This window comes from Bison bison, unplaced genomic scaffold, assembly GCF_000754665.1.
Source record: "Bison bison bison isolate TAMUID 2011002044 unplaced genomic scaffold, Bison_UMD1.0 scf7180017864301, whole genome shotgun sequence".
Classification (NCBI taxonomy): domain Eukaryota; kingdom Metazoa; phylum Chordata; class Mammalia; order Artiodactyla; family Bovidae; genus Bison; species Bison bison.
Genome location: NW_011494873.1, coordinates 1907695 through 1927737, shown reverse-complemented (window position 1 = coordinate 1927737; position 20043 = coordinate 1907695). Strand labels below are relative to the sequence as shown.

Genomic DNA, 20043 nt, shown 5'->3' with positions numbered 1-20043 from the left:
AGCAACAGGGTTAAAGGCTCAAGAAGATGTTCAGTTCTCATCAAGATATATTTACTGGCATCTACTATAAACACTATGTACCAACAGCGTGGTTTGGCATTTACTACAGACACCATGTACCAACAGCGTGGTTTATCAGGGAAACATTGGACAAAAAAGGCTAAGTTCCACTCACAGTTCTCACTTGAAAACTCTACAACATTGGGTAGGTCAATCTTTCTAAATTTCATTTTCTTCATCTCTAGAAAGTAAGTAATATTATTCCTGCTACCAAATTTTCTAAGCCATAAAAATCCCCCCCTTTTTTTTAACCATCTGAGCCACCATTTGTTGGGCTCTTTTACCATCTGAGCCACCAGGGAAGCTATAAAACTTCCATACGAATACAAATATTCATTTAAAATGTTATTTTAAACACATGGCAGTAGAACAAACTTGTCCATGCATTAGCAAAAAGAGCACTTGTTTGGGAGACAAGAGGCTTGGATTCCAGTTTTGATTCCATAATTAAATAGGAGAGTAACCAAGATGTCAGAGTAGAAGGAACCTAAATTCACCATCTCTCATAGGCACACCAAAATCACAACAATCTGCAGAACAAACACTGTTGAAAAAGACTGAAACCTACCAGAAAAGATCCTCAACAGCTAAAGACATAAAGACAGAAAACCACAATGAGATCAGTACAAGGAGCATACTTGCAATATAATCAAATTCCATATCCCTGAGATTGGCCAACCACACACTGGAGAATGATTACATTACAGAGATTCCCCCACAGAGTGAGAGTTCTAAGCCCCACATCAGAGACCCCAGCCTTGGGATCTGGCACCAGGTAGAGCTTCTAGAGCATTTAGCTTTGAAGGCCAGCAGAGCTTAATTGTAGAAGCTTCCCAGGGAAATAGCGATTTCACTCTTAAAGGATGCACTGCTGTTATTGTTCAGTCGCTCAGCTGTATCCAACTCTTTGCCACCCCATAGGCTGTATAAAGCCAGGCTTCCCTGTCCATCACCAATCCCAGAGCTTGCTCAAACTCATGTCCGTTGAGTCAGTGATGCCATCCAACCATCTCATCCTCTGTTGTCCCCTTCTCCTCCTGCCTTCCATCTTCCCCAGCATCAGGGTCTTTTCCAATGAGTCAGTTCTTCGCATCAGGTGGCCAAAGTATTGGATCTTCAGCATCAGTCCTTCCAATGAGTAGTTAGGATTGACTTCCTTTAGGATTGACTGGTTTGATCTCCCTGCAGTCCAAGGGACTTCTCAAGAGTCTACTCCAACACCACAGTTCAAAAACATCAATTCTTTGGTGTTCAACTTTCTTTTTGGTCCAACTCTCACATCCATACATGACTACTGGAAAAACCATAGCTTTGACTAGATGGACTTTTGTCAGCAGAGTAATGTCTCTAGTTTTATTATGCTGTATAGGTTTGTAATAGCTTTTCTTCCAAGGAGCAAGTTTCTTTTAATTTCATGGCTGCAGTCACCATCTGCAGTGATTTTAGAGCCCAAGAAAATAAAATCTGTCCATTGTTTCCCCATCTACTATTTGCCATGAAGTGATGGGACCAGATACCATGATCTTAGTTTTCTGAATGCTGAGTTTTAAGCCAGCTTTTTCACTCTCCTCTTTCACCTTCATCAAGAGGCTCTTTAGTTCCTCCTCACTTTCTGCCATAAGGGTGGTATCATCTGCCTATCTGAGGCTGTTGATATTTCTCCCAGCAATCTAGTAGTAGAAAACTACTAGAGCTCATCCATGAATTTGGTAAAGTTGCTGAATATAAAATTAATATACAGAAATCTGTTCCATTTCTGAATACTAACAAAGAAATATCAGAAAGAGAAATTAAGGAAACAATCCCATTTACAATCATGTCAAAAAGAATTAAATACCTAGGAATAAGCCTACCTAAGGAGACAAAACACCAGTACTCCAAAAACTATAAAATGTTAATGAAAGAAACTGAAGATGACACAGATGAAAAAGATATACCATGTTCTTGGACTAGAAAAATCAATATTATTTAAACAACCATACTACCAAAGGCAATCTACAGAATTCAAAGAAATCCCTATCAAATTCACAGAACTGGAACAAAAAAATTTTTTTTAATCTGTAAGATTAAAAGACCCTGAGTAGCCAAAATAATCTTGAGAAAGAAGAATGGAGCTGGAGGAACCAAACTCTTCAGACTACTTTAAAGTCACAGTAATCAGAACAGGATAGCACTGACACAAAAACAGACACACGGATCAACGGACCAGGACAGAAGGCCCAGAAACAGACCCACACACTTACGGTCAGTCACTCTGTGACCAAGGAGGCAAGGCCATACGATGGAGAAAAGACAGTCTCTGCGTGGTGCTGTGAAAACTGTACACTTCATGCAAAAGAATGAAATTAGCACATTCTCTAACACCATATACAAAATAAAATAATCCACTCAAAATGGATTAAAGACCTAAATGTTAAGGCCAGATATTATAAACTCCCTAGAGAAAACATAGGCAGAACACTCTGAAATAAATCACAGTGATTTTTGGGGCGATTCATCTCCTAGAGTAATGGAAATAAAAACAAAAATAGAATCTGCCTATTGATGGAGGAGCTGAGGAAGAGCCTCTGGTTCGATACTTGGATTGGGAAGATCCCCTGGAAAAGGAAATGGCAACCCACTCCAGTATTCCTGTCTGGGAAATCCCATGGACAGAGGAGCCTGGCAGGCTACAGTCCATGGGGTCACAAAGACTCGAACACAACTGAACTGAGGGCACACACACAGCTAAATTTAAAAGCTTTTGCACAGCAAAGGGAACCATAAACAAAAAAAGACAACCGAGGAACTGGGAGAAAACATTTGGAAACAACACTATCAACAAAGGATTAATTTCCAAAATATACAAACAGCTCATACAGCTTAATATCAAAAAACAAACAACCCAATCAAAAAGTAGGCAGAAGATCTAAATGGACACTTCTCCATAGAAAACATACAGCTAGCCAAGACGCACATGAAAGATGCTCAATGTTACTAATTATTAAAGAAATGCATATCAAAACTACAATTAAGTATCACTATATGCCAGTCAGAATGAGCATCATTAAAAAAATCTACAAACAATAAATACCAAAGAGGTTATGGGGAAAAAGGAACTCTCATATATTGCTGGTGGGAATGTAAACTGGTGTAAACACTATGGTGAATAGCATGGAGATTCCTTAAAAAACTAAAAACGGAGTAATCATATGATCCTATAATCCCATTCTTGGGCACGTATCTGGAGAAAACTCTAATTTGAAATATACATGTACCACAACATTCACTGCTTCACTATTACAGTAGTCAAGACATGAAGGCAACCTAAACGTCCACTGACAAAGAGGAAGGGATAAAGATGTGGTATACAATGGAATACTACTCAGCCATAAAAAATAATGAAATGATGACATCTGCAGCAGCATCAATAGACTTAGAGATTATCATATTAAGTGAAGTATCCCAGATAGAGAAAGAAAAACTGTATAATATAGCTTATTTCTGGAATCTAAAGAAATTATACAAATGTAAATGAGCTTATTTACAAAACAGAAATGAACTCACAGACATAGAAAGCAGACTTTTGGTCACCAAAGGGAGGTGGGGGAAATGAATCAGGTGTCTGGGATTAACATATACACTATTACATATAAAGTATATAACCAACAAGGACCTACTGAAGAGCATGGGGAACCATGCTCAGTATTCATAATAACCTATAAGGGAAACGAACCTGAAAAAGAATACATATATATGTGTGTATGTGTATATACATACATATGTGTGTATAACTGAATCTCTTTGCTGTACACTTGAAACTAATATAGTACTACACATTAACTATATTTGAATTAAGAAAAAAAAATAAACAGCCTTATGAATTAGAATAAGTTGATATTTCTTATCTCCCAGACTGAGGAATTACAACTATTCTCTCTTAACTATGTAATAGAGATGTTATGAGATTTAAATGATATATTAAGTTAAGATGTAGTAATGAAATAGATCTGAAAGGTGATTATTATCAATAGGTATATTTTGCCAATGCATTATTTTCTCCCATAGCTAGTCCAGCTCAGAAACTCAACATCTGTGACAGCTGTTAGCAACAAGGCTGTATATTTTCAAGACACCAACTCCCAAAGACAGGGTATCCACTATGCAGAGAATGGAGCTTGTTCTCCTGGGGAAAAGGTCTTCAGTTGCTCCTCCTAGTCTCTTAAGCTAAGTTAAGTCGCTTCAGTCGTGTCTGACTCTGTGCGACCCCATAGACGGCAGCCCACCAGGCTCCCCCATCCCTGGGATTCTCCAAGCAAGAACACTGGACTGGGTTGCCATTGCCTTCTCCAATACATGAAAGTGAAAAGTGAAAGTGAAGTCGCTCAGTTGTGTCCGACTCAGCGACCCCAAGGACTACAACCTACCAGGCTCCTCCATCCATGGGATTTTCCAGGCAAGAGTACTGGAGTGGGGTGCCATTAGGTGGCAGCAAAAAGGATGAGACGTGGGTCAATTCTACCCCAGGCAGCAGGGCCTTTATAGTGACAATAAACTCACCCAATCTCTAAAACTGATGACTCAAGCTCACAATACCAACTATCCTCATCCCCAGCATTTTGCACCCATTTCACAAAAATACTTGGTACTGTTCCAAACATCTACTGTGAAACAGCCAAGAAGAGACAAACTCCCTGACCAAAGCTGCAAGAGAAAAAAAAAAAGAATAAGGGTTTCTACAGCAGTTACCATTAAACAGAATCTTCCATAATGACAACTGCTCCAAAACTATCTCCTACACAGAAGGCACATTAGATGGCCAAGTAACACTAGGAGGAAGGTGTAGTAACATGCTTCTGGGGGAAGCCTTCACACTTCTGTGGGCTCAAGAATATCCATATTCTACTCAAAGTTTTTGATATTAAAGCATGTAAAAAGTTAATGATCATTTCCACATGTCTGACCTAAGGAATATTCGTTCCTAAGAATTTTAAACGGTTACCCAACAGAAGTGTTGTAAGGTTAGGAAAATATCATGTTAAAGCTGTTACACTGCCTTTATGCAGAATCTCTTGGAAACTTTAAGATACTAGCTTCTAATGTGCATTATAAATCACCAATAGATGAACAGAGCAGATCTCATTTCTCAAACTTATTTGATCATAAAATCCTCCACCCTGCCCTCAAGCTGACCTCAAGGACTGGTGGTTACGCCAGGAAGAAACAAAAACCCAACAATGACAGCTAGGGGAAAGGCTAAATTAATTCCCCTAGTTATTACTTCCTCATTCACAGCTCTAGCTCACTAGTCCCCAGTACAGTTTTATGAGTCTTTCAAGAAAGAGGACTGCGGTCCATCAGAAATAATATTTACCAATAGATTTTCTGTACTTGGGCTCATTCAAGACTACTCAACAAGAGCTCCTAGGTGCAGGAAGATACTTCAGTGACAGAGAACTACTTTTCTAAAGCATCATCCTAAAAGATGATGCTGTGAAAGTGCTGCACTCAGTATATCAGCAAATTTGGAAAACTCAGCAGTGGCCACAGGACTGGAAAAGGTCAGCTTTCATTCCAATCCCAAAGAAAACAATGCCAAAGAATGTTCAATTACCACACCATTGCACTCATCTCACATGCTAGCAAAGTAATGCTCAAAATTCTCCAAACAAGGCTTCCAACAGTATGTGAATGGAGAACTTCCAGATGTTCAAGCTGGATTTAGAAAACGCAGAGGAACCAGAGATCAAATTGCCAACATCTGCTGGATCATCGAAACAGCAAGAAAGTTCCAGAAAAACACCTACTTCTGTTTTATTGACTACACCAAAGCCTTTGACTGTGTGGATCACAACCAACTGTGGGAAATTCTTAAAGAGATGGGACTACCAGACCACCTGACCTGCCTCCTGAGAAATCTGCATGCAGGTCAAGAAGCAACAGTTAGAACCTGACATGGAACAACGAACTGGTTCCAGATTGGGAAAGAAGTACATCAAGGCTACATTGTCACTCTGCTTATTTAACTTCTATGCAGAGTACATCATGCAAAATACCAGGCTGGATGAATACAAGCTAGAATCAAGATTGCCAAGAGAAATATCAATAACCTCAGATATGCAGATGACACCACCCTTATGGCAGAAAGCGAAGAGGAAGTGAAGATCCTCTTGGTGAAAGTGAAAGAGGAGAGTGAAAAAACTGGCTTAAAACTCAATATTTAAAACACTAAGATCATGGCATCTGATCCCATCACTTCATGGCAAATAGATGGGGAAACAATGGAAACAGTGACAGACTTTATTTTCTTGGGCTCCAAAATCACTGCAGATGTTGACTGCAGCCATGAAATTAAAAGACACTTGCTCCTTGGAAGAAAAGCTATGACCAACATAAACAGCATATTAAAAAGCAGAGACATTACTTTGCCGACAAAGGTCCATCTAGTCAAAGCTATGATTTTTTTCCAGTAATCATGTATGGATGTGAGTTGGACCAAAAAGAAAGCTGAGCACTAAAGAATTGATGGTTTTGAACTGTAGTGTTGGAGATGACTCTTGAGAGTCCCTTGGACTGCAAGGAGATCGAACCAGTAAATCCTAAAAGAAATGAGTCCTGAAAATTCATTGGAAGGACTGATGCTGAAGCTCCAATATTTTGGCCACCTGATGCGAAGAACTGACTCATTGGAAGACTCTGATGCTGGGAAAGACTGAAGGCAGGAGAAGGGGACAACAGAGGATGAGATGGTTGGATGGCATCACTGACTCAATGGACATAAGTTTGAGCAAGCTCTGGGAGTCGGTGATGGACAGGGAAGCCTGGTGTGCTGCAGTCCGCGGGGTCGCAAAGAATCAGACATGACTGGACAACTGAGTTGACTTCTCTAAAGCAATGAAATGGGCTGAATGATTTATTTATAAGCAGCAACAGTACCACTTGAAGACAGTCACAGCTTCAGTCGCTTTCACAGCCCTCCCCACCAGACCCTACCCTAAGTTTTTCTGGTTTTCCATTTGAATACACATTGAGGCTTACTATGTTCATTAGGCAAAGTGAAAGGTCAAGCAGGATGACAGGAAAGGTCAGAAGACTTTTAGTAAAGGTTCATTCTCGAGACTGCTCACAACACTAATCCAAACTTTAAAAGCCAAACCCCAAGAGCTGACTAGTGTGACCCAGGCAGCTCACACATATCCAAGAGCTCCTAAATTGTGCCCCTTCCCAATCTGAGGGTTCCAGCTAATTCCTAAGAGTCCATATATTAAAAAAAAAGTTGACATCGAGAAAAATATTGTTGTTTAGTCACTAAGTTGCATCCGGCTCTTTGTGACCCCATAGACAGTAGCCCACCAGGCTCCTCTGTTCACGGGATTTCCCAGGCAAGAATAATGGGAGAGGGTTGCCATTTCCTTCTCCAGGCAAGAGACATAAAAATTGCTTTCTAAATGAAAATCCTTATCAATAGGCCAATACTGTATATATGATGGTTAGAGTCCCTAGAGGTCCCCTTCTATGTGGCACCAACTTAGGCCACGGCTCTTTTTTATTATCTTGTAGAAACCAGTTCCTCACAATGGTAAGCAGCACGCCTGAATCATCAGAATACATGTTAAAAAATCTGACACACCCATCCAGGATGGTTAACAGCCAAATAATGGAAAATAACAAGTGTTGGTGAGGATATGGAAAAATCAGAAACGTTGTGCACTGCTGATGGGAATGTGAAACAGTACAGCTGAGAAACAGGTCAGTGATTCCTTAAAAAGCTAAACACAGAATTACTGTCTGATCTGGAAATTCCACGTCTGGATACATACCCAAAGAAATCGAAAGCAGGAACTCAAACAAATACATGTACACCCATATTCACAGCAGCATTATTCACAAGAGCCAAAAGGAAGAACAATCCCAGTGGTCATTAACAGATGCACACAGTGGAGCATTATTCAGTCATAACAGGAACGCCTTCTGATACATGCTACAACATGGATGAGCTTTGCAAACAGCATGCTAAGTGAGACAAATCAGACACACGAGACAAATACTATACGATTCCACTTAAATGAAGTACCAGAAAAGGCAAATTCATGGAGACAGAAAGAAGAGAGGCTACCAGAGGCTGGGAGAGTTATTGTTTACTGGGTAAAGAATTTCTGTTTGGGGTGATGAAAATATTCTAGATATTTCAGAACAGCGGTGATGGTTACCCAAAACTGTCAATGCACTTAATGCCACTGAATTATACACAATGTGGTTTAAATGGTAAAATTAATGTTTATTTTACCACAAGCCAAAATTTTATGATTATCATTATTCTGACTTGCCACACACAGCTTACAGGATCTTTGCTCCCTGACCAGGGATTGAACCTGTGCTTCCTGCAGTGGAAGCACAGAGTCTTAATGACTACCAGCGAATTCCCCACTAGGAAAATTTTTTTAAACAACATTTGTGGTAAGAAAGGCCATCACATTTATAGTTATATAATTTATATATCATGGTTTATTTTGATCGTTCCTAAACGCTGCTAGCTTATGTTCATCATTCCTTTCATGTGGCAGAGTTCTTGGGTTCTCTCTCTGTAGGTGGTAACCATCCTGACCCCTAATTTAAATAAATCGTTTCCCCTGCGATTTAATCCCCAAGATGAAAGAAAGGGAAGGGGGAGAGGGAGGAAGGAAAGACCGCCACACATTCCATCCAAACTGCTACACTTCAAATGCCCCACTCAATAATTCTTTTCCTTTAGAAAACTACTTACCACGAGTTGAACAAAACAGACCTGCAGAGGCTTACTAAATCAAGCTGTTTTACCAGTCACCAAACCACTGAGGATGCAGAGGCTGACTATGCAAGGGATTCATTATAGAAAACGTGGGGGCTGTGTTCTCCCTTCATCACATCGTGTAAACCCTATGAACCTGTCACTCCTTTCTACCCTTCAACAGCAGCTCTCTAGAGTCCAACATATGGGAAACAAGCAAGCAAATTTCAAACTAGATGGTTATCCTAAACAGATGTTAATCCAGTTGGGATGTGATCCTCCAGTAGTAACACCTTGTGAACTCCTCAACCCTGGGCAGCCCAATAGTCTCCTTATATCCTCACACTCAGGATTCTAAAAATAAGGAGGTAAATCGGGTTGGTGGCAACACTTAATTAAAACAGTTAAAACCACGTTTTCCTGAAAATCCTGAAGAGCTGAGAAAATATACTAAATCTCAAAAGTGATCTCTCCTTGGAATGCTGTCTTAGAGAAAGACACGAGCCCTCTCAGAGAATTCCTTTCCAAAATCTTTGTTGTTCAGTTGCTAAGCCATGTCTGACTCTTTGCAACCCCAGGAACTGCAGCACCCCAGGCTTCCTGGGCCTTTCCTATCTCCCAGAGCTTGCTTAGACTCATGGCCACTGAGTCAGTGACACCATCCAATCATCTCATCCTGTCACTCCCCAAACTCTGGCTCAACGATAACCAGAGACAAGACACGAGAGCTTATTTAAACCACTTTCGGAACCAATAAGAAAGACTATGAAGGCAGGTTTCTTTCAGTGTGAGTCGAATGGGAAGAGTTTTTATTTCTGAAAACCATCAGCTATTAAATACTAGGGTCTTTCTGCAGTCTTAATACCTGCCAATTAAGTTGTTTGAACCATAAGAATAAAAGACAGAACCAAAGAATGCATTTCTAACCACAGCCGCCCTTGACAGCTCATGACAAACGCTCAGTTTCTATTTGGTGCTACTGTTCACAGATTACGAAGCACACTACCATACCCTGCCACTGAATACAGCCCGGTGGAGTGATTAGGGTTAGTATCAGCATCATCAGCACCCTCACCCTCTGTCCAACCGCCGGACTCTAATTCGAAAAGTTCACCAACGATGGGTTGTCCAAGGTCATTCAGTAAATGGATGCCTCTGTGCAAACTATCAGACTGTCTCTATCGTCAACGTCTCAAAGGTCATCTCCAAAGGCCTCCCAAATCTGTGTCTTCATCCTAAACACACCAGTGAACCGTCTCTACAGAGACCCAGGTACAGGTATTTTCCTAGATCACTTACAGCCCATGACCTCAGACACAACACGCCACCTCCCCACTCAAAGGTTTATTCTGTCAACAGTACCACCATTATCAGACATTCAGGTGTGTGACACTGATCTCAGCCTTGACTCTCTTCCTCCTCCCCACTTGCTGTGTTTTAAATGACATCAGCCTCTTTATTAAAAATATACCGACAATTTAACCTTGTACAGAGGATGCATGTACCTGTCTGACTTTGCCTTTCCCACTTTCTCAACCCCTGTTGGAACCTTATCATTTTCTATTTACTGTCCCAGTAATTGCCCTACAGATCTCTTTGCTTCCAACCTTTCCCTCTCTCCACTTCTTATGCTCCATTATCAAATTATTCTCCCTAAACTACCACATCATATTAGCAATGTGCTGGTAAGTTTTCAGCAACTAATATTATCTCCTGGATAATGTTCAAAATACTCAGACACAAGGAAACTATCTTTCAATACCCTAACTTCCACCCCTCTTTAATAAATGTAACAGTATCAGCTTAATCTTACAATCTCCCCCAAGTCCTCAGTTACAATCCCACTTCACTAAGGATCTCCAGCAGTGAGACTCCGGCTTTACATGCCTTTGCTTATGTTTTTCCTCTTTCTCCTCCCAAACGCTTGCCTTTTCTATCAGAGATTGTAAAATCTTTAAGAATGACTATTATATCTCATGTCTATTACTGCAGTGTCAAGAGTAATGCTTTGCTCAGCACGAGCATCCAGACAAGAGTTCCATGAATAGGAAACCTCCTAAGACCACGGGTCATTCTAGATAAGGAGTCAGAAGCGTGTCATTCTTCATACAGAAAGAGGACATTACAAAGAAGTCATTCAATATATATTTATTAAGCATCTTTCATGCGCTCCGAAGTATCTTGTACAAGCTTCTACAAGCTTGTTAATTTGAGTCTTGAACCACTCCTGAATTTATTTTTTTAATTTCCAGGAAGAGTACTGTTCAAATTTCAGTCAATTTTAAAGATAGTAAATAATTTTTGTCTAGGGAGGAGAGAATAAAAGAAAGAATAGGATTAAAACTTATTTAAACCAACTGAATCCAGGCACTAGACTAATGCATGTTACACTATTCTCTCTCCTTTGCTTTCTCTATTTCACACACACACATTTGTAACTAAGACAAATATTTTATTCAGGTTCAACACTGGAGTTTTAAAGAATCATTTCACTTTCTGAACTGTTCTACAAAAATCTACAAAACATAAAAAGGAACAATACAATTAAAGGTAGCAGCACAAAAACAGCAGTGCGTGTGAGAGCACACCTGAGCCACGCAGCAGCGGGTCAGGGAGACACCCACTCGGGCCGACCCTAACAGCGCCAGTGCTCTGGCAATCAGAGATCTGGGCCCTTCCTCAAAATTTACTGTCTCCTGACTCCTTTCTCAGAGTTGATGCTTTTCAAAAGTAGCATGAATGTATATACGCTACAGGCAATTTTTAAATTCCCTTCAAATTCCTTCCTAGTGTGAAATGGGCTATTATATGCCACTGGCTCAGGACTATACAGGTACAGAGGTTATGGCCCAAGGGCTACAGAGGTTGTGAATACAGTTGAATACACTGAGAAATGGTGGCTGCCTCTTTGGCTCTACTACTCCTGAAAGGGCTTCTCTGGTAGCTCAGCAGTGAAGAATCTACTGGCCAAGCAAGAGATATGGGTTCAATCCCTGGGAAGATTCCCTGGAGAAGGAAATGGCAACCCATTCCAGTATTCTTGTCTGGAAAATCCCTTGGACACAGGAGCCTGGCAAGATACAGTTCATGGAATTACAAGAGTCCAACATGACTGAGTGACTAAATAATCACAACAAAATGAGAAGCAAACTCTAGATTCAAGATATAAAGTTCTGCTGAGTATCTGGGATTTTGTTCCACATTCTCACCTGTTTTATCTGTAAATACAAGAATTCCCCAGGGATACTGTGATTCATGATAATATGTAAAGAATCTAGCCCTGGCACAAAACAGACACTCAATAAATGGTGGCTATTTTTTGTTTTCTGATTCCTTCCTCAGTATAAGATGTTCCTCAGATATGGCTGCTACTGAATATACAAACCTAAATTCAACATGGAATCCTAACTTGAATTCCAAACTTAATTATCACAAACCCAGCTGCCTGAATCTAGGGTGAATAGAGGATATGCAGGCAGCACAGGCCATGTGACACCCTCACTCCCGCTGTGTGAGGGTGAGATGTCCATTATGCCGGTTTAATCAGCAAAACAATCTTTGGGTTCACAAAGTAGTTCATAAAGTTGCAAACTAGTCATCTCTGTACACAATAAAGAACTGGAGAAAAAGTTACAAGGAAAAGGGCTTCTTCTGAGAGATTATTGCTCTTTTCTTCAAAAAAATCACATACATTTTACCTCTTTTTATAGTCATTTACACTGGCTTCACCAAAGAGTCTGAGTAACTGGAGGGAACAGATTTATACAAAACTTATCTTTGTACTTAAAAGACCTTACACAGTTTCTGAAGAACACACACACATACACATACAGTTTAATCTACACTATACTTGTCTCAACAAGGTTCACAATACATCAAAACAAAGGAGGTAGACTATCCCAACTGCTGAGAAAACATAGCTTTGAATAGAATCAGCGCTAACAGCAGAGAAATTCAAGGAGTAACCAGAACCTAGTCCCATTCTTCCATTAGACACTCATAATTCTTACGTCCCCCCAAGGAGAGTAAAGAAGAAAATTCATTTACAGTAACTTAATAGTTTTTAACTTGGGAGTTTGGGAAACCAGCAAGTTATTGTGCTAAGGTATAAAACAAGGTAACAAGAGCCTAATAAGGTCAATCTACTAAGAGTATGTACAATTTAAAACAAGAGACAAAAACTGCAGCTGTTTCTTTCTTTGTTCATTTTTGTTTGGCTGTGTGGCTTGTAGGTTCTTAGTTCCCCAACCAGGGACTGAACCTGGGTGTTGACAGTGAAAGTACTGAGACCTAACCATTGGACCACTGGGGAATTCTCAAAAAAACGGAAAATTTAAAGTAAAGTTCTCAAACTGAATCACAGCCATAAATCAATCAATAAATAAATCAATGCCTACCTATGGATTTTGTTTAGCCGACACAGTAGTGTCTGTAAAAAGTTAAATTTTAACTGTCAGAACTTGAATTGGAAATCTCATAAAATTTCTGTATCCTGTTATCAAATACCTCTCTCTTGAGGGGGAAAAACACACCTGACAACACTGGGGACGTACTCCCAGCACAATCACCTGAACTGGAGTTGAGAGCCATCACCTGACATTGGCCTGTGCTTTCCAGCTTGCTCCAGTCACAACTCTACCTCCAGGTGAAATGTAATGTGAAAACAGGTATTTAAAAGAACTATACAGGAATGTCTATAGCATCTTTATTCACAATAACCTAAAAGCTGAAAGCAGCCCAAAAAGCCATCGACTGGTAAATGGATAGACTGTGGTACATCCATATGATAACAAGTACTCAGCTGATACTTGAAACAACATGAATAAATCTCAAAAGCATTATGTTAAGTAAAAGCAGTCAGACTCATAAGACAACAGATTCTATGACTGTACTTATATGAAATTACAAAAAAGAAAAAACTGTGGTGACAGCAAGTAAACAGTAATTGCAGCCGGAGTGAAGAGGGGCATGAGGGAACTTTCTGTGGTGATGGAAATATTCCACATCATGACTGTAGAGGAGGTTAAATAACTGCACACATTTGTCAAAACTAAAAGTTGAGTGAATTTATAAAACCTGTTCCTCAATAAAGCTAGTTCTAAAAAGAGGCATTCAAAAAATACTATAAAACTACAGAGAAGAGTACTACTATCTCTACCTGGGAAAGTTTGGGAAAATTTCAGGAAAAGGTGAGATTTGAATTGGGTCTCGTCACACAACAAGTTTAAGGCACATAAGAAGTAAAAAACACAAAATATAAGTAGTAATATTCTGCACTGTAGCCTATGAGAAGAGGCATCTCTGAACACAAAGGAAAAATTCGTCAAAAAAGGAAATTCACAGAAATGAATAATTAGTACCTGGATAAGTATCAAAGGCAAGTTGATCACATAAGATGTCCCAAGAGGGAATCAACTCAGACATTTACTGCTGTTTATATGCAAAATTAACAGTACTGTGAAAGAATTTTTGTTTTCTTTTCAAACAAAGCAAAAAGAAAAGGAAGAAAAGGAAAAGGAACCTAAAGAGAGTAAAGGAAGGGATGGAGGCGAGGAGATGAAGGTAAGGGACACACTGCGTCAGAATCAAGGGCACCTGGTGCCCACAGATGAGAAAACAGAAAAAGGGAGGCATGTCAGGCCGTGACGAGGGGCTAAAAGGAGAACTAAAAACCAGGGGAAAAGAGCCCAAAGTAAGAGCGCAAGAGAACAGATAACAGAGGCCTGGGAGTGCAAAGCAGCCCCGTGGAATCAGAGGGAAGGGAGAGCAGGAGAGTTCTTCCCCCACCCTCTCCAGTCGCACAAAGCAGCCCCTTCCCTTCCTGTCTCTGCCTCTGCCTCTGCCTCTGCTGAAGTCCTCCCATACCCAACCCCACTCCATACATCTTGTACACCCTTCAGACTTCTCTGATTTCTTTCGCTAGTCTTCAAATCCCAGTTTAAATGCCATCTTGTCTGGGAAGCTTTTCCAGGCAGAATCCACGTTGTTCTAAATACCATAATGTTGAACTGTAATATCTGCCTCCTCTACTAGTCTATGGGCAACTCCTGCAGAGGAGTCAGTAGCGAGGATGAAACCTTTACTAAAGAGCAATTTGAAAAACTATAAAGTCCACCTAGTCTTCTACAACGATTCCCAGGTGACTCAGTGGTAAAGAATCTGCCTGCCAAGCAGGAGATGCAGGCATGATCCCTGGGTCGGGAAGATCCCCTGGAGAAGAAAATGGCAACCCACTCCAGTATTCTTGCCTAGAGAATTCCATGGACAGAGGAGCCTGGCAGGCTACAGTCCACTGGGTCGCAAAGAGTAGGACACGACTTTGAGACTAAACTAATAAGTCTTCCACAACAAGTCTTAAAGCAGGCTTCTTGAAGCTTTTCTGTTTAAAGGGTACAGTGAGGGAATCCCCTGGTGTTCCAGGAGTTAGGACTTGGTGCTTTCACTGCCAAGGGCCCCGGTATAATCTGTGTGTGGTCAGGGAACTAAGATCCTACAAGCCACACAGTACAGCCAAAGAAAGGAGTACAGTGTATCTTTCAAACAAGAGTACATCTACCTTACCGCCAGTGTCTCCCTACACGGTCAAAGAGCATTTTAAGTTTTGTTTTCATTTCTCAGTGAATGGCACATATAAAACAGAAGGAAAATTGCACCAGGAATAGCGTATAGCAGTCAAAGTAGGAAATTTATCTACAAAATAAAAGGGGGAGCGTCAATTTGCCAAAACAAAACATTACTTGGAAGAAAGCGTTAAGTGTTCCACAAGGAAACTGAAGGACAAAAAACAGCAAGCTCATGATGCTCTCACGAGAAACTTGTCAACGTCAACAATATCGAAAGATAAGTAAGTGAAAACATGACTTTGTAACAAAACATGTAAATATGGTTTGGGTGTTGTCCAAAGGACAGAATGACAGGATGATCAGAGTTGCTGGAAATTAGTGAGGAAATGAATAGCTCAGAAGGCTGCTGGGGGTGAAGACTTCCAACACGAATTTTGGAAGAAATGTCATGAACAGCTGAAAAGGCTTACAAGGCTTAGCTAGCAACGGAATGAGATAGTACTGCATTCACAAAGTACCACTGCGTGTGTGCTAAGTCACTTTAGTTCTGACTCTCTGTGACCCTATGAACTATATAGTCCACCAGGCTCCTTTGTCTATGGGACTCTCTAGGCAAGACTACTGGAGTGAACTTCCATGCCCTCCTCCAAGGGATCTTCCCAACCAGGGATCAAACCCTTGTCTCTTGTGTCTCCTGCACTGGCAGGCAGGTTCCTTGCCACTGTGCCATCTGGGAAGCCCACTGCAGTCCCCTGCATCAAACTCTCTTCACATCTAACCCAAGTTATTGGGATACAACAGACTTATTAGCAAGAATGATTTTACATATTTCTCTGTAAAGGGACCCTTGCTATGTAGATGAATAATTATCCCAAACATCTAAGAAGAAATTTTGCTCACATTTGTCAAACATCTAGAGACCAAGTGTGCCAAGAGCTAATGACAAATTCACAGGACAAAGAACAAGGTTTTTGGTTGCTGTTTTCCTGGAAGGAGTACTTGAGTCTAACTAATGGAATATACCTAACAACAGCAACAACAAAAAATAAAGGGATTTTTAAGAAATCATCGAAAAAAAAAAAAAAAAGAAATCATCGAAATAGTTTTTCTTACAAAAAAGGGTCAATTTTAACATGTAGACTTTTTGTTTGAGGAGCAGATGGGGACTAATTACTCCCTTCCAACCCCAAGGTCTCTACTAATAGTAGACTGACTTCACTGCCTTCTATCTAGAAGTTTTTAGCAATCTACTCACATGGACGGAGGAGCCTGGTAGGCTGCAGTCCATGGGGTCGCTAGAGTCGGACATGACTGAGTGACTTCACTTTCACTTTTCACTTTCATGCACTGGAGAAGGAAATGGTAACCCACTCCAGTGTTCTTGCCTGGAGAATCACAGGGATGGGGGAGCCTGGTGGGCTGCCGTCTCTGGGGTCACACAGAGTTGGACACGACTGAAGTGACTTAGCAGCAGCAGCAGCATTTATTTAAGCAGTTCAAAAACACTAAAAGGTGTTAGGCACTGGTGATACAGAAATAAGAGGAAGACTCTGACCTCAGGTTGCTCGCTGTTAAGTAGGTAGGGAAACACTGTAGAGTGCAGAAAGTCCTAATAAAAGAGAAACTGAGAGGCAATCACTAACAGAAAGAAAATTAAATACGTATTTGCTAGGCGGTTTCAAGCAAACCCGAAGTATTAGCATATTCAAAGTACAAGAGTTTGAGAATAATTAACAATTTCCCAATAGTCCTGTGAAATAGAAAAAAAATCACTAATCCTTACCATTAACAAATTAATAAACTGAATCACTCATAGTCACCCCGGCAAACATAGGTTAACCAGAACTAGAAACGAGACTGAAGGCCACAGGATGCCTTTTGGTTTTAAGAGGTCAATATATTCTCTTTTCTAAATTTTCATGCTCACCCTGAAATCCAGTTCGAATCAACAAGACTGGTGAAATACTACATAAAAACAAAATAGAAAGCTACACATGAAAAAAGTACTTGCCTGTGTAACATTTTTAGTTACGGCATCTCCACTTCAGTGGGCACTTAGCACTGATATTTTCCAAGGAAGGGGAGGGGCGGCAACCTACATTTTGGCGGTCTGGTTTGAAAAAGCACCCTATCCTATTTAGGGAATTCTACAAAGAGCTCAGGCAAAAACAAACAATGTGGCTCCCAAATTACATGTATGATATATATAAGATCTATGTGTGGTATCTGTTCACTCGACCAACTTCTCTCCAAATAGTTAACACGCTAAAGTTCTTAGATACATTTTAAAGTCAAATTTTTTTCAAACAGAATGCATCTCTAAAATAAATAAGACTTGACATTCCCACATTTGGTTTAAACAGGTTTTCAGGAAGACATCTATTCGCAAATAAAAATGCAGAATAAAATGTAGACATGTGGTCTTAATCTAAAAGTTCTTCAAGGCATGAGATACATACATTCTGCAAGTGCTCAAATATTACCCAAAGTTCATGTTTATATACGATGCAATAACTTAACATCCAAGTACTTAAAACCCAGAGACTGATGTCTTGGAACATGGGTCGACAGACAAACTACAGCCTTCAAATATAGCCTGTTCTTATAAATAAAGTTTTATTGGATTATAGCCCCAAACATACTGTCTATGGCTGCTTTCATGCTACAATCTGCAGACCCGAGTAGGTGTGACAGACACTACATGGCCGACAAAGCATAAATATTTACTACTCCATCCTATACAGAAAGTCTGCACAGGTTACTCTATCTTAGAATCATTAGAATCAATGATCTGACAAATTTATGTCCAGTCCAAGAGTTCATCTACTCTGAAAGCTGAACTACTGAATATGGTAAAAGAGGATTTGCCCCCAAAACATCCAAGTACAAACCTACACGGAAAGAAACCTCTGCTGAATCACTGAAAGTCATGTAGTTGTCAATCTACACCAAAAATTAAATTTTAAAAGCAAACGGTGAAAAAAATAAATAAAAGCAAACGGTGAATTTAGTTCACAATCTTTTAAAACTTTGCTACAGTAACAGAATCAACATGCACACTCACTGTGCTTTCATTGTCACTTGTACTTAGCTCACCACCACCAGGAGACATACTAATTATTCCTTTATTACTTACACTTGCATCCAAGAACCTACGCACATTAAACTAGTAAACCAAGACATCGTTTCTGGAAAAGTTTGTTTCCCTGTCATGACAGAGAATGGGATGGTAAGTGGAGGTAATCTCTTCTTCTAGATATATTTAGCCCTTCTATGCTTATTAGTCTAAAAATTCCAAAGATGCATTATTAATCACATAAAAAAGTTACATCCAAATAAGTCTTGTTGAATCTGTCATTCTTAGAATAAGACAAAATAGGCGAGCAAATACTTTCATTTGCCATAAAAATTATATTTAAGAACTCGAAGTCTATCAAATAATCAGGATTTATATTTTTATATATCCTTAACAGAACCGTGAGTCAATCATATCAAATACAGAAATCGATAAACCATTTATTTACCAATTATTTTTCTCCAGTTAACAAAATAGGAGATAATTGCAAATTCCTAAATACATACAGTCAACTCTTGAATAGCCCCTCACGATATACCTAAGGCATGTTCCTGAGGATAAGTGTTTAACCAAAGATGCATCAACAGCCTGGTACCCTTGAGAATACCAAGAGAGTCACAGGTTGTAAGGTGATGTTAACAAAGAACTAAATTAAGCATCTAATACGGCCGACGTGATGCCAAAATAATCATAAAACAAAGTAAAATAAGTGATTTTCTAATTACTCATACCATTCCTCTTTCATCTTTGGTGTTTCTCCTAGCTATTTTGGATTACAAGAAAATGGGAAAAAAATATTTAAAAGTACAACCAAGTGACAATCAGTTTACCATAAATCACAAGATTTATACAGACGACTCATTTTTTTGCTTTTTTAAAAGCAGTCAGATCTTGATCCTATTTCTCACCTGCAGGGTATTCCCAAGACAAGAGTCCTAAAGAACCTTCAAACCTAAATAATTTTCTCAAGACTAAGTTTTCTCATGAAAGTATATTTAAGGGCTATCAATTTATGTAAGCAGGAGGGGCAAATTACTACCAGGACCAGGGCAAGCACGAAGGGCCTGATCTTTAGAAGGTATCCTGATGAAAAAAATGGAGACCCCGCCCAGCCCTTAACTTTCTCGGCTTTTCTAGTCCTGGTCTCCTCCGTGTAAAATCCAAAAAAACCAGAACTTCCTCCTCACTGCCTCCTTCTATCCGGGGCCTGGTGCACAAATTCAGACCGCTAGTTATCCAAGTACCTTCTTAAGGCACTCTTTAGGCTCAAGCTCGCTCAGAAACAGCAAAAAGGTTTGCCTTCTTGGGTTAAAGGAGCGCAATTACAGGGTTTGGCGGCCGGGTTTGTCAGGAAGCTTAAAGCCGAGAAAGAGGGAGAACCCAGAAACTGAGCTCCATCTACTCCCAGGAACCATCCCCAAGGGGCGGCTAGACTGCCCTCGGTACTTCCCTGCCTCCTCTGCTCGGGTGGGGAGAGCGGTGGGTCGGGGTGAGGCTCCCCTGAGCTACTTCATCGTCCCCTCGGACTCGCCTTCGGACACCCGAAACGCCCCCGGCCCGGTTCCCTTGCCCTTTGCCCTGTCTCCTCCCCTCTCAGT

At 40.2% G+C, this 20043-nt stretch overlaps 1 protein-coding gene across 1 annotated transcript in view; it reads right to left on the bottom strand.

The window, feature by feature from the left end:
• Window positions 1-20043, bottom strand: part of CREBRF (CREB3 regulatory factor) — a 61170-nt gene that overhangs the window by 40188 nt on the left and 939 nt on the right. The window lies entirely within an intron of this gene.